Source organism: Canis lupus, chromosome 12, assembly GCF_003254725.2.
Source record: "Canis lupus dingo isolate Sandy chromosome 12, ASM325472v2, whole genome shotgun sequence".
Lineage (NCBI taxonomy): Eukaryota > Metazoa > Chordata > Mammalia > Carnivora > Canidae > Canis > Canis lupus.
The window spans coordinates 39204976-39217464 of record NC_064254.1 but is presented as its reverse complement, the minus strand read 5'-3'; positions in this window follow the sequence as shown (position 1 = coordinate 39217464).

Genomic DNA, 12489 nt, shown 5'->3' with positions numbered 1-12489 from the left:
GGCTGATCTGAATGCGCATTTGTCATATTTGCAATGGTTCCTTGTCACTGTCATCCTTCAGTGGCCAGGAGAAGTGCTATCTCCTCCAAAATATAGTAACATTTTGTTTTCAGTCCTTGGAGCTCTAAATGTCATCAGCACCATGACTTTGGTGCAACTTACCTTTCCTTCTCCTAACAACTTAGATTTACAGGTGTATGTTGAAGATAAAGGATTAATTTAACATCTGTTCTGTCACCCACCTGTATTTTGGAGTTCTTTAAGAATAGCAATAGTTACTCACACCTTAATATATTTCAAGCATCTAGCACAATATCTTTCACTTATTCAATTATTATTATTTATTTCTGAAGCCTATATAAGTCAGGCACTGTTTAGCATGCTTTATATGGGACATAAGACAAGGAGCAAAAAAACAGTATCTTTTACCTCTAGTGTTGTATATTCTAGTGGGAGTAGATAGGAAATAAATAAAATAAAATAAAATAAAATAAAATAAAATAAAATAAATGAGATATGTGGTTGTAAGAAGTTGATAAATGTTAAGAATAATAAAGCAGAGAAGAAAGTTGGTGGTGTTTGCTAAGGGGAAGTTTGCAAATTAACATAAGGTGTCCTAAGCAGCCCTCATATAAAAGGCAGCATTTGTGAAAAGACCTCAAGAATGTGAAGCTGTGTGCTTGTGTCTAACCATTTTCAACTTCCTGGGTACAAATGGATATTTAAGAAAAGATTGCTCAAATATAGAAAGGAACAGTGGAGAAGACCTGAGGCGAGGGCATACCCAGAATTCTCTAAAATAGTAAGGAGGACAGAGTGGCTATAGCAGAGGAAGTAAGGAGGACAGTGAAAAAGAATAGGGTCAGACAAAGCATGAGTATCAAGAGAGTAGAGTACCTTGTAGGTGATGTAAGGATATTGTCTTTTATCCTAGTATATATGGGACACTGGAGAATTCTGAGCAGAGGAGTGATATGACTTGATTTATAGGATCACTTTGGTTTCTTTGTTGAGAATAAAGTATATGTGGGTCAGGTAGGATATATTTTATGAAGTGTTCATGAGAAGTTGACCAAACCAGGAGATCTTCACTGAAGATTGGTGAAATGAGTGTGAGAGCCTTTGTTATTGGTTTCTAAGTTCAAAAGTCTAAATTTAAGAGGTTTCTGGAACACTGAGTTGCCTACTTCTTTCAAATCACCAGAGCCTTGAACCTATCCTTAGAGCTGAGTTCTAATGCAAGTTTTACCTCATATGGATAAGACATTTTTACTTTAACTTTTTTTTTCCATTTGAGTGAGGGTAAGGCACAGTAGATCAGCAAATCAAAATGTACCAATTGTAAAATATCTCTTTTAATCAAAACAGATAGTTGTGAGAGTGCCTAGGGAGCTCAGTCAGTTAAGTGTCTGACTTTGACTCAGGTCATGATCTTAGGGTCCTGGGATTGAGCCCCAAGTCTGGCTCCCGGTTTGTGGGAAGTCTGATTGTCCCTCTTCCTCTCCTTCTGCCTCCCCCCATCCCCCGGCTTCTGCTCTCTCTGTTGTCCTCTCAAATAAATAAATAAATAAAATCTTGAAAAACAAAACAAAACAAAAAAACGAAAACCCAGATGGTTGTGCTATGAAAAAAAAAATGATTTTAGGAAAATATCAAATTGTGAAAGAGGAAAAGCCTGGAGATAACATACTGCCAAGATTGAGCTTCATTTAAAACTGTGAAACTGTCAGAAGGGTTTTACCCTCTTTTTTCATCTCCTTCCTCTGCTAGTTAGCCCCCTGGCTGCTGAGGGCTCACACTTCAGGATATTTACTTCTTCCTCATTCATAAATAGACCCACATGTTACAGCCCATTCTTCTCTACACCTCTGTTCTGCTAGACCCCTAAGAGTTGAGATGATTTTCTTATGAGACACGGCTAAGGGAAGATAACTCTCTTACCTCTTTCAAATAATATCATTCCTTTTTCTAGTTAAAATGACTGGTATAAATTTGAGGAGGTTGGGCACAGTTTGATTTCGAAAACTTGTTGGCACCTTTCAAACCACTCAGAATGGAAATGCTCACTCAGACCAAAATGAATGACCATTAGTATCTCTGGGAATATTGTACAACCTGGGATAGTGTTTTTAAACATAGGATTTATTATTATTCAAGTTGGTGAGGCCAACACACTAAAGAAAAATAGCACTTGAAAAAATCATTAAATTGACAGAACCCAAGAGGAAAGGGCACTTAATTATCCCGCCATGGAGGGCTGCGTAGGAGAAGCACCAGGGTCAGGTAGGAGGCAGAGGGACTAGGGGAAAACATGGGTAATAATCTTTATTGTGATTTCCATAATAAGAAATGGGTGAGACAGAGTAAGTAGATTTAGGATTGGCTAGTTTGAATAATTTCCGCAGGCCTTAGGGTATAGAGTATCTAGCTTTGGGATGATTGGGGCAGGTGGATAGTGACCTGGAGTGAGAAAGCCTTGTGAAAGACACATAAAGGAGGCTGTGGGGGATATGCGTTAGTTGGTTTGCATATGAAAAGATGTGTTCTCAGGCAAGTAGTTTATGATCTTTAAGAATTGGCTAGCCATGGGAGGAACAGTCTCTCCAGGGTCAGCAAGGCCCCAGAAATCAAAGAATCAGAGATATATGGTTAATATAGATATCGAGACTTATGTCCTGTCTCTAGAAGAGTTCACATCGCTGGATAGTGACACATATCCCAACAGAAGAAGCACAAAATGAATCTTCCCTGAGTGTGAACTACAATAAGCAAAGCAGATACACTGGAGAGATTTTAAATTTCTTTCAATAGATGAGAGATTTTAAGAGGTTTCAGATTATAACTATGATACTATGGAATCTGCCAGGCTGTAAACCTCTTTACTTGGAATAAAATACTTGAAAAGATCTTTGACCTGGGTGTGATGCTAGACAAATTGTATTGTCCACAATAAAGGATCCAAGTGATGTCCAACTCATATATTTGCCCCTAAAAGTTATGTCTTCTAAAATTCTCTTCATATAGAAAAATAAATCATTGCAGATCATTATTTAATTACAACAAAGTGTTATTTTAAAACATGTCAGAACACCATACTGCAATTACTTTTTAAGTCCTCTTCCTTCTGTCTGCCACAATACATGTTATTGCTTTATTTCTCTGAACAATATCCAGGTAGCTTCAAGAGAAAATCCATTAATGCCCTTAAACTTGCATTTTATAGCAGTTTTCTCAGTTCTTCAACAACATATGGGAGAACACATTATGACAACTCCAATGCACCTTTCAAAGAAACACCGTGATGGAAGGTAAGGGATCTGTGGAGAATTTGGATTCACTTTAAAAAATCACCTGTGGAAAAAAAAATCATCTGTGGACCTGCCAAATTGCTACTATCTTTCCCAAGCATGGTAGTCATTAAGAAACCCGAATGGCTCATGATTTATTGGTTGGAGACCAAATATCCTGGAAAACTCATAAATTACACTTTGAACAGGCTTTTAAATATCCTCTCCTACACTGCATCAATGGATTATGCTTCAGACACATATGTACCCAACTTAATCTATATGAAAATTTATCTATTCTACTTTCTGTCTCATTACTTAGATTTTTAATAAAAAGATTAGTAGCTGGAATTTATTTAAATGATGGAGTTTTTATTAATGAGATATTATCAGTCATTAAATACTAAAAGTGATTTTCAAATAGATGTTATTTCAAATCTAGGCTTTAATATTTGAATGATTTGCTGAAATACTTTCTGAATGTAAGGGTTAGAACATTCACATGGATTAAACTGCAAATATTTTTATTACAAAATAGGCTTCCTTCTAGTTTGAGGGGAAAAAAAAAAAAACCAAGTATCAGAATTTCTGGTTTTCTTCTCTATCTCCCCAGATATAAAGGACATTTAATAGTTTTTGAAATACCTGCAGACAAAAAAATGTCAGCATTTTGTGCCAGCATGAGGTATGAAAAATAAACAGACTAATCCCTGGTTTCCAAACAATTAAGAAGATTGAAACCAAAATGATTCTCAACGTAAGCAGTAAACTGAATATAAGTAGAACAAATGCAAAAAATAAAGAACAGATGGGCAGATAATGTGATGTAAACAACAAACAACAGGACATTTTAAAAAAATCTTCCAAGTTAAAAAAGCTAAAAAAAAGAAAGAAAAAGAAAAGAAACTGGAAGTATGGTAAGGCCTGCGAAAGCATCTTCTAGAAGTCACTCATTCATTTACTCAACTTTGAACCCTCATTCAAAAAATGACCTCATTCAAAAAAATACCAATGACCTACCTGTACTGTGTTAGGCATTGAAGAAACAATGACAAACAAGCCAAGGTTTTCTTTATTGTGGAACTCTTTCCTTATTGTGGAACTTTATTGTGGAAAACAAACCCTGAATGAATTATAACAACAGGAGGTCAAGAGTGAATATTAAGTATGGACTTCTTCAGAGGAGTATAACTGGAGGATCAAAGAATAAAGGCATGTTTCCTAAGACAATAGTGTTCAGCAAAGATTTAATAAATGCATGGGCATTAGCAAGGAGAGTGGGTGGACGTAGCAAGATAATGGTCACAGTAGTTTTGGATGTAATGAAGTAGTTGGGGGGAAAAGTCTTCAGATAGAGGAAATAATAGGAACATAAGCTATGAGGTGGGAAAGAGGATGACACATCTTAAGAACTGAATGCCAGTCAGTAATTCTGGAGAAGAGAGTGAAACCATGATGAGCAAAAGTCTAGACCATCCAGAACCTTAAAGATCCCAGTCAGAAATCTCAACGTTATACTAAAAGACATAAGAAGTCATTGATGGGTTTTAGTGAGGAAATTTTAAATATTGAACAATATATTGAAAAATAAACAAAAGAATATGTTAGCTATAGTGTGAAGGCTTGGTTGTAAAGCAGTGATAAATATCCACAAATTGATCTGAGCCTATTTCATTAAATCATAGAAGAGATGATGGTTTTTTGGACTGGGCTTTTGGAAGTGGGGTCCAAGACTATAGAAATAGAGGAAATCATAATACTTGGAAATTGATAGCATATAAGTAATAGAAAATGGGAAGAATCAGGAAAGATTTTTACATTTTTAGATTGAGCAAACACATGGTTGTTGGATTTATTGAGGCAGTACATGCTGGAGGAAGAATAATTGATAGAGAAGTTCATGAGTTCAGTTTTGGACGTGTTGAATTAAGAGCTTTTGTGACAGCCCCATGCCATGACTTCCAATCTGTTAGGAATGTATAATATAAAAAGTATAATTGAAGAGAGGTTTGAGCTTCTTATCAGTCGGCATGGGCATATTACAGCAAAATTTCAGCAAATTAGAACGTTTTATTTTTGCTTTTGCTACATGTCCATTGCAGGTTGAGAAGGGAACTTTCTCAGATTATTCCCTCAGATACCCAAGCTGATCAAAGCCTTATTTTGTTATGATATCATATGGTATTATAGATACCATATCTATTGGGGTCTTTTGTGTTCACTGTGGCAGGGCAAGAGAGTATGTAGAAACATATCAGCTCAAAAAGATTCTGTCTTGAAGTGACACTTGTCACTTCCATTTACACTTCATCAGCCAGGATAAGTTATTTGACCTCTGCTGAATTCTAGAGGGAGGTAAGTGTAGTTTCAAATTGTTATCAAAGAAGAGAAAGAGATCCAGAAATACTCTGAGTGAAGTCTTGACTACCACTGGCTTAATGCTATCATTTTAGGTGATTTTAACATATGGCCCATCTAGTAGATAATTGTCAATTAATGTGGTTCAATACATTCTCCATATTTTGGTAATTCTTCATATTATTAACCTTTCTTTCCAAGGCAGAGAACAGAATAATTATATTCCAGACTTTCTTGCAGTTTTGGATGCAGGCATGTGACTTCAGTTTCTCCAGTTATTTGAACCCATTTGAAATGCACATTAGAAAGCTATCTTTGTGAAAAGTTGGCCATGAAAGGAGGAATACACACTCTGGCACATGTAGTGACAGAGACCTTGGTTCTTTCTCATGGCTGGAGGAAGGAAGGGAGTGGTATATCAGGCATCTAATTCTAAGGGCAGTCAGTTTGAAGTGGCATGGCCATGATACCTCTTTCAGAGAAGGTGTCATTGTTCCTGTATCTTCAGAATCTTGTCCTCTGGCCCTTCTCTAATTTATATGAGCTCTGTAATATCCCGTTAAACATTAATTTTCTGCTTAAGTTAGAATATTTTCTAATGTTTGCAATTAAGACTCCTGACCAATATGGTATTTGGTGACAGGAAACAATAAGCCATCAAGGAAATAAAAATTTGTGAATGGATTGTTTATGCTGATTGGGTTTGAAGGCACTGAAGATATAGTTAGTTCAGAACCGGGAACTATGGTAGTTAATGGCACAACACGTGAATGAGTTACTTAAATTATCCTGTAAAATAAAATGGCTATTAAAGACAAGATTTTGAAAAAAACAGATAGCTGTTGATATAGAAAGAGTAGGAAAGACAGGATTACAAGGAAGAAAAGGAAGGCTGGTCCTTCTAGTTATATTGCAGAGCTTAGCAAAAGGAAATGATAAGATCCAAGTTTTAAGTTCTTTGCTCTAGGCAGAGTAGGAGAATTGGAGACTTTCTGTGTCTGTGTCAGAAATTTTTGTTGCAAAAGCAGGACTGACATACCCAAGAATAAAATATCCTATCTGATACTCTGGGTTGCTGAATTTCAGATTAGGTTGAATTTATGTCTTTGTCAGATTTCTTAGTAACAGCATGTTGAATGGAAAAGAATAGAACACCAGAATTTAAAAGGAGGCATTTTGGAGAACCCTGAAACATCCTAACATCCTGGAGTGTCTTTGCAGCAAAACAAAATCTCTGTCCCAATTCAGGCCTTGCCTCAGGACCCCTTTGATAAGTACCTTGCAAGGGGAGCCAATTTTTCCTATGCCCCTTCCTGTTGCTCCTTATTGCCTATAATCAACAGCTAGGGTCAGTCAGAAATTGTAATTGGTTTCTTGGTTTCTTGACTGAAACATACATAAGGTTGGCTTATGCTGAAGGAGGTAAAGATGTTATTCCTTGAGTTAATAAAGTAGAATAAATCCAAAAAATTATGAAAAAAATTTTAGTGAATTTATCATAGGTTATTCTAACTCCTAAATTGATTTTCTGATATAACCCACAAGACTGCAAAAAGCTATTGATTGAAATATTTGGGAAGGAGAGACTCAGTGTTATTTAAAAGCACAATGATTGTTCTTGGTAGACCTTTGAGACATTGCATTTAAAATGCAATTTTATGATTCCAATGGAGTTTATATGATCATTGGATAAGAGGATTAAACAACGTAATATGTGTAAAACACTTAGAAAAGTACCTTGAATATATTAAGCTGTCAATAATTCTTGACTGTTGCTACTCTTCTCTGAGAGACTTGCACCATTTATGAGGCCAACTGTATATTAAAGGGAAAGAGAAATACCTAAACATTTCATTAAGTATTGGATCCTAATTCCAGTTTGACAGTACTGTCTGAACCTAAACCATTTCTGTAATTTACTAACAATGCTGGGGTTATTGGATGCCAAGTGATTGATAGTTATCTTAGATCAGCTCTAGCTGCTATAAGAATATATCATACATATGGGCAGCCCGGGTGGCTCAAGCGGTTTAGCGCCGCCTTCAGCCCAGGGCATGATCCTGGAGACCCGGGATCGAGTCGTATGTCTAGCTCCCTGCATGGAGCCTTCTCCCCCTGCCTGTGTCTCTGCCTCTCTCTCTCTCTGTCTCTGTGTGTGTGTGTGTGTGTGTGTGTCTCATGAATAAATAAAAAAATCTTTAAAAAAAATAAAAAGTTATAAAAAAAGAATATATCATACATAGAATGGATAGCTTAAAGAAGAGATTTACTTCTCATAATTCTGGAGGCCAAGATGTCTAAGATCATCAAGGTGCCAGCAGATTCAGCCCAGCCTCATGACCTCATCTAGATCTAATTATCTCCCAAAGATCCCATCTCCAAACACCACGACATTGGGTGGGGCATGGGGTTAGCTCCTCAACATATGAATTTGGGGAAGGATACATTCAGTCCGTAACAATGGAGGTTCATTGTGAGTGTACTCAAAGTACACCCAGGGAGTTTATACACACATCCTGTTGATATTTCCTTAGTTCCTACTGAGAGTTGAAATGATTAAAATCAGTAACTAGAATGATTCATGGATTGGAGTCATAACCCATGAACCAATTCTATTATGGATGGCTAAGTGGATGTTCCTGGGCCTTTTCTTTGCCTTTAAAATTAAAAATGAAGAAAAATTAAAAATGAAAGTTGTCTTCATACCTTCCTTGGAATAATAGGGATTCATATTCCCACCAAAGGGATGATTATACCTTTCCCTTCCTTATTCAGTTAGCTTGTATCACCTACACAGTAAGAAATAGGCCTTGGAAAGTAACACTAGATTTTCCTTCATTTAAGTAGGTGTTACCTCTAATTTCAACTACTGTCTAGATTCAGTTTTATTTTAAGAGGAAATCTAAACAGTTTTGGAATAGCATGTGGAATGCAGCTATTGACAGGTTTCTTCTATTCTAATAACCAGACAAAAACAAAAGTGATTTGCTTTCCTCTAGTATAAACAATAGTAGACCCTTACTAACTTACCTCAAAACTATATTATGTCTATGATTCTATGCCATGTTTATTCTAGAAGGGCCTTGATCTCACAATGTCAGAGAGCATCATCCAGTTTTACTATGTTAATAACATCATGAGGAAAGAAATTGGAGAGCAAGTACATTAGATTTCTTTGGTAAGACATGTATGCATGCTGAAGTTTGGGTAATAAAACCCATGAAAATACAAGAGTCTGCCACCTTATGGAGTTTCTGAATATTCTATGGTATAGTACATGGTAAAATATACTATTCAAAATGAAAGGCTAGTTGCTATGTTTTGCCCCATAAATTTCTAAGAGCTACAATGGGTTTCTTTGGATATTGGAGAAAGTTAGCACTACTTTTGGGTTGATTACTCTGATTATTTGCAATGTGACTCAAAATGATGATATTTTTAAGGGAGACTGAGCAAAAAAAAAGCTTTTCAACTGGACCAGAACCCATGAAAGCAACCCTCCTAGTGGGCCTTATGACAGTTGATGCAGTTGTGCCCAAAGTATCTGTGGCAGGAGATGGTATAAAGCTTGTGTCAAGCCTTACTAGGAGAATCATAGTACAGGTATCTAAGGTTTTGGATCAAATATGTGACCACTTTGCAAGTAACTGTTCTCCTTTTGATTGATAGTTTCTGTTTTTCTAGTAGAAGCAAGATCATTATAGGCACTGGACACCTGACAGTAGAGCAACAAATTACCTGATCTTACATTCATTAACTTGGTTTAGTTAATTAACTAATTAACTTGGTATTAGTTTAAACTATATAACTGGTTATACCCAGCAATAATCCATCAATTAGGAATCATGTAAATAGGTTTGACCTCAAGCAGATCCTGAAGCACAAATAAGTTGCATGAGCAGATATTTTCATTAAAGATAAAGCTGGACAGTGGTTTAAGTGGCAAGAAGAGTTTTTAATTAGGAATATGCTATTGCAATAGGGGAAAAGGTGGTACAAGGTAAATCAAGCTCAACTTCATTTTTTACAAAGGTGACTGGGCATTTTAAAGGAAGAATGACAGCTCTGATTCTCCCTATTTGATAGCCACATCTTCTGGTACAGTGCCAGCTACACCCCTGAGACACAATGGTGAAGGTCAGACTAAACAGATTTGCCCATATTGAGTGTATGATCACCAGGGCTGCTTTTAATTCTAGCAAAGTAAATATTGTCACCACCAATGACACCTTCACTGACCTCAACTACATAGTCCACATGTTCCAGTATGATTCCATGCATACCAAATTCCATGGCACAGTCAAGGTTGAGAATGGGAAACTTGTCATCAATGGAAATGTCATCTCCATCTTCCAGGAGCAAGATCCCACCAATATGGGGTGATGCTGGTGCTGAGTATGTTGTGGAGTCCACTGGGATCTTCACTACCATGGAGAAGGCTGGGGCTCACTTGAGAGATGGGGCCAAGAGGGTCGTTGTCTCTGCCCCTTCTGCTGATGCCCTCATGTTTGTGATGGATATGAACCATGAGAGGATAGCAACTCCCTCAAGATTGTCAGCAATGCTTTTTGCACCATCAACTATTTGGCCCATTTGGCCAAGGTCATCCATGACAACTTTGATATCATGGAGGGACTCATGACCATAGTCTGTGCCATCACTGTCACCCAGAAAACCATGGACGGCCCCTCTGGGAAGCTGTGATATAATGGCCAAAGGGCTTCTTAGAACATAATCTCTGATTTTAGTGGTATTGCCAAGGCTGCAGGCAAGGTCATCTCTGAGTGGAATAGGAAGCTCACTGGCCATGGCCTTCTGTATCCCCAAGCCCAATGTGTCAGTTGTAAATCTGACTTGCCACCTAAAGAAAGCTGCCAAATATGATGACATCAAGAAGGTGGTGAAGCAGGCATCAAAGGGCCTCCTCAAGGGCATCTTGGGCTATACTGAGGACTTTAACAGTGACACTCTTCCACTTTTGATGCTTATGCTAGCATTGCTCTCAAAAACCACTCTGTGAAACTCATTTCCTGATGTGACAATGAATTTGGCTACAGCAACTAGGTGGTAGGCTTTATGGTCTCCAAGGAGCAAGAACCCCCTGGACCACCAGTTCCTGTGAGAGCAAGAGGAAGAGAGAGGCCTTCAGCTGCTGAGGAGTCCTTGCCCCAAGTCATCCCCCAAAACACAGAATCTCTGTGAATAGTGACCTCTATCAGTTTCCATCCCAGATCCCCTGAACAATGGGAGGAGCTTGGGGAGCCCTACTTTGTCGTGTACCATCAGTAAAATAGACTATACCCAGCCAAGGAAGGAAGGAAGGAAGGAAGGAAGGAAGGAAGGAAGGAAGAAGAAAGAGAGAGAGAGAGAGAGAAAAGAAAAGAAAAAAAAGAAAAGAAAAGAAAAGAAAAGAAAAGAAAAGAAAAGAAAAGAAAAGAAGAAAAGAAAGAGTAAGGTGGGAGAAGGAAGGGGGCTTGAGCAGAACCAGAGAAGTGAAAAATTATAAAATGTTGGCCAATGTAAATACAATTAGGCCAGCTGTCTGTTAGTCGTCAATTGTTGAAATTAGGATTTTTTTCCTATCAGAGTCTAGGAGTATCCCTCCTGATGATACTATTTCAAAGGAATGATTTTTAGACCCTCGAGAAGACAATCCTGAGTTGTAGGAGACATGTGGACAGAGGAAGAATTCATGATGGTAAGCCTTTGTTAGCAAATGCTCTAAGAAAGGAAGGTCAGAGGCCTACCTGATGATGTACTGACTAGAAAGAAAATGGAAAAAATTCTTTTGGCAGCCTTGAGGTTTATTGCAAGCAGCTACTTTAACGGGGTTAGGGTCATCCTAAGGATACTGCCTTGAGCTGTTATAAATTATGCTAGAAATTATGCTAGTGCTTGTTCAAGTCTTTTAATGTGGGACGTGTATCTGTGTGTGTATGTGTGTGTAATGGGTGGACAAAATAATTTGTGCTGAGAGTCTGTAATCTTTGTTGCCAAAGTTGAGACCTCAGCAAGAAGAGGGCTCAGAGGACCTGACTAGAGTTTGGTCAAGGAGAGACTCTTTGTCAATTCATATTCCCAGTGTCCTACTGTTTTACTTCTGCCACTCCTCTGTCAACTCACATGTGTGGCTCTTGAGGGGGTCCTATAATAAATGGACCGAGAAGGAGATAATTTGAGTGTAACTTAAGTTTACTCAGCATGATATGCTAACAGTAATCAGAACTGGACTGCTGTTACATTAAACCCATGCAGGGTGGCCATAAATGTTGCTAGAAAAGGAAAATCCTCTCAAAATATAGAAGTTGAAGGGACATCTTCTGATTTCTGTTTAGTCTACAGAGAGAGAGAGATGACTGAAGGTTAGTTAGCTTTATACTGATTCATGAGAGATAGTTTGATCAGGTGGTCTGCATTCAGATGAAACAAACTTAAAGATTTGGGATTAGATTTATGGACTCATTCAAAATGGGCTGAGAGATTGACAATATTTGCATCCCAAGTGAATACTCCGTCAAAGATTCTCACTGTGGAACAAGCTCTCAATAATCAGTTGAACAAAATGACCTGATATGTGGTTGTAGGTCTGATTCCTTCCCAGCCACTGCAATATTTGCCCAGTACACTCAGTAACAAAGTGACCATGGTGACAAGGACAGCAGATTTACATAGATTTCCCACAACAAGGCTTTCTTGGACATATGACTGCTGATTACCCAATTTACCCACAGCAGGAAACAATCCTAAACCTTCCATATGGTTCTACTCCAGGAAAGGTATCTTTCTTGGCAGTAAATTAATTACATGGGGGTTACTTACATTATGGACTAGAAATAGTTTGTCC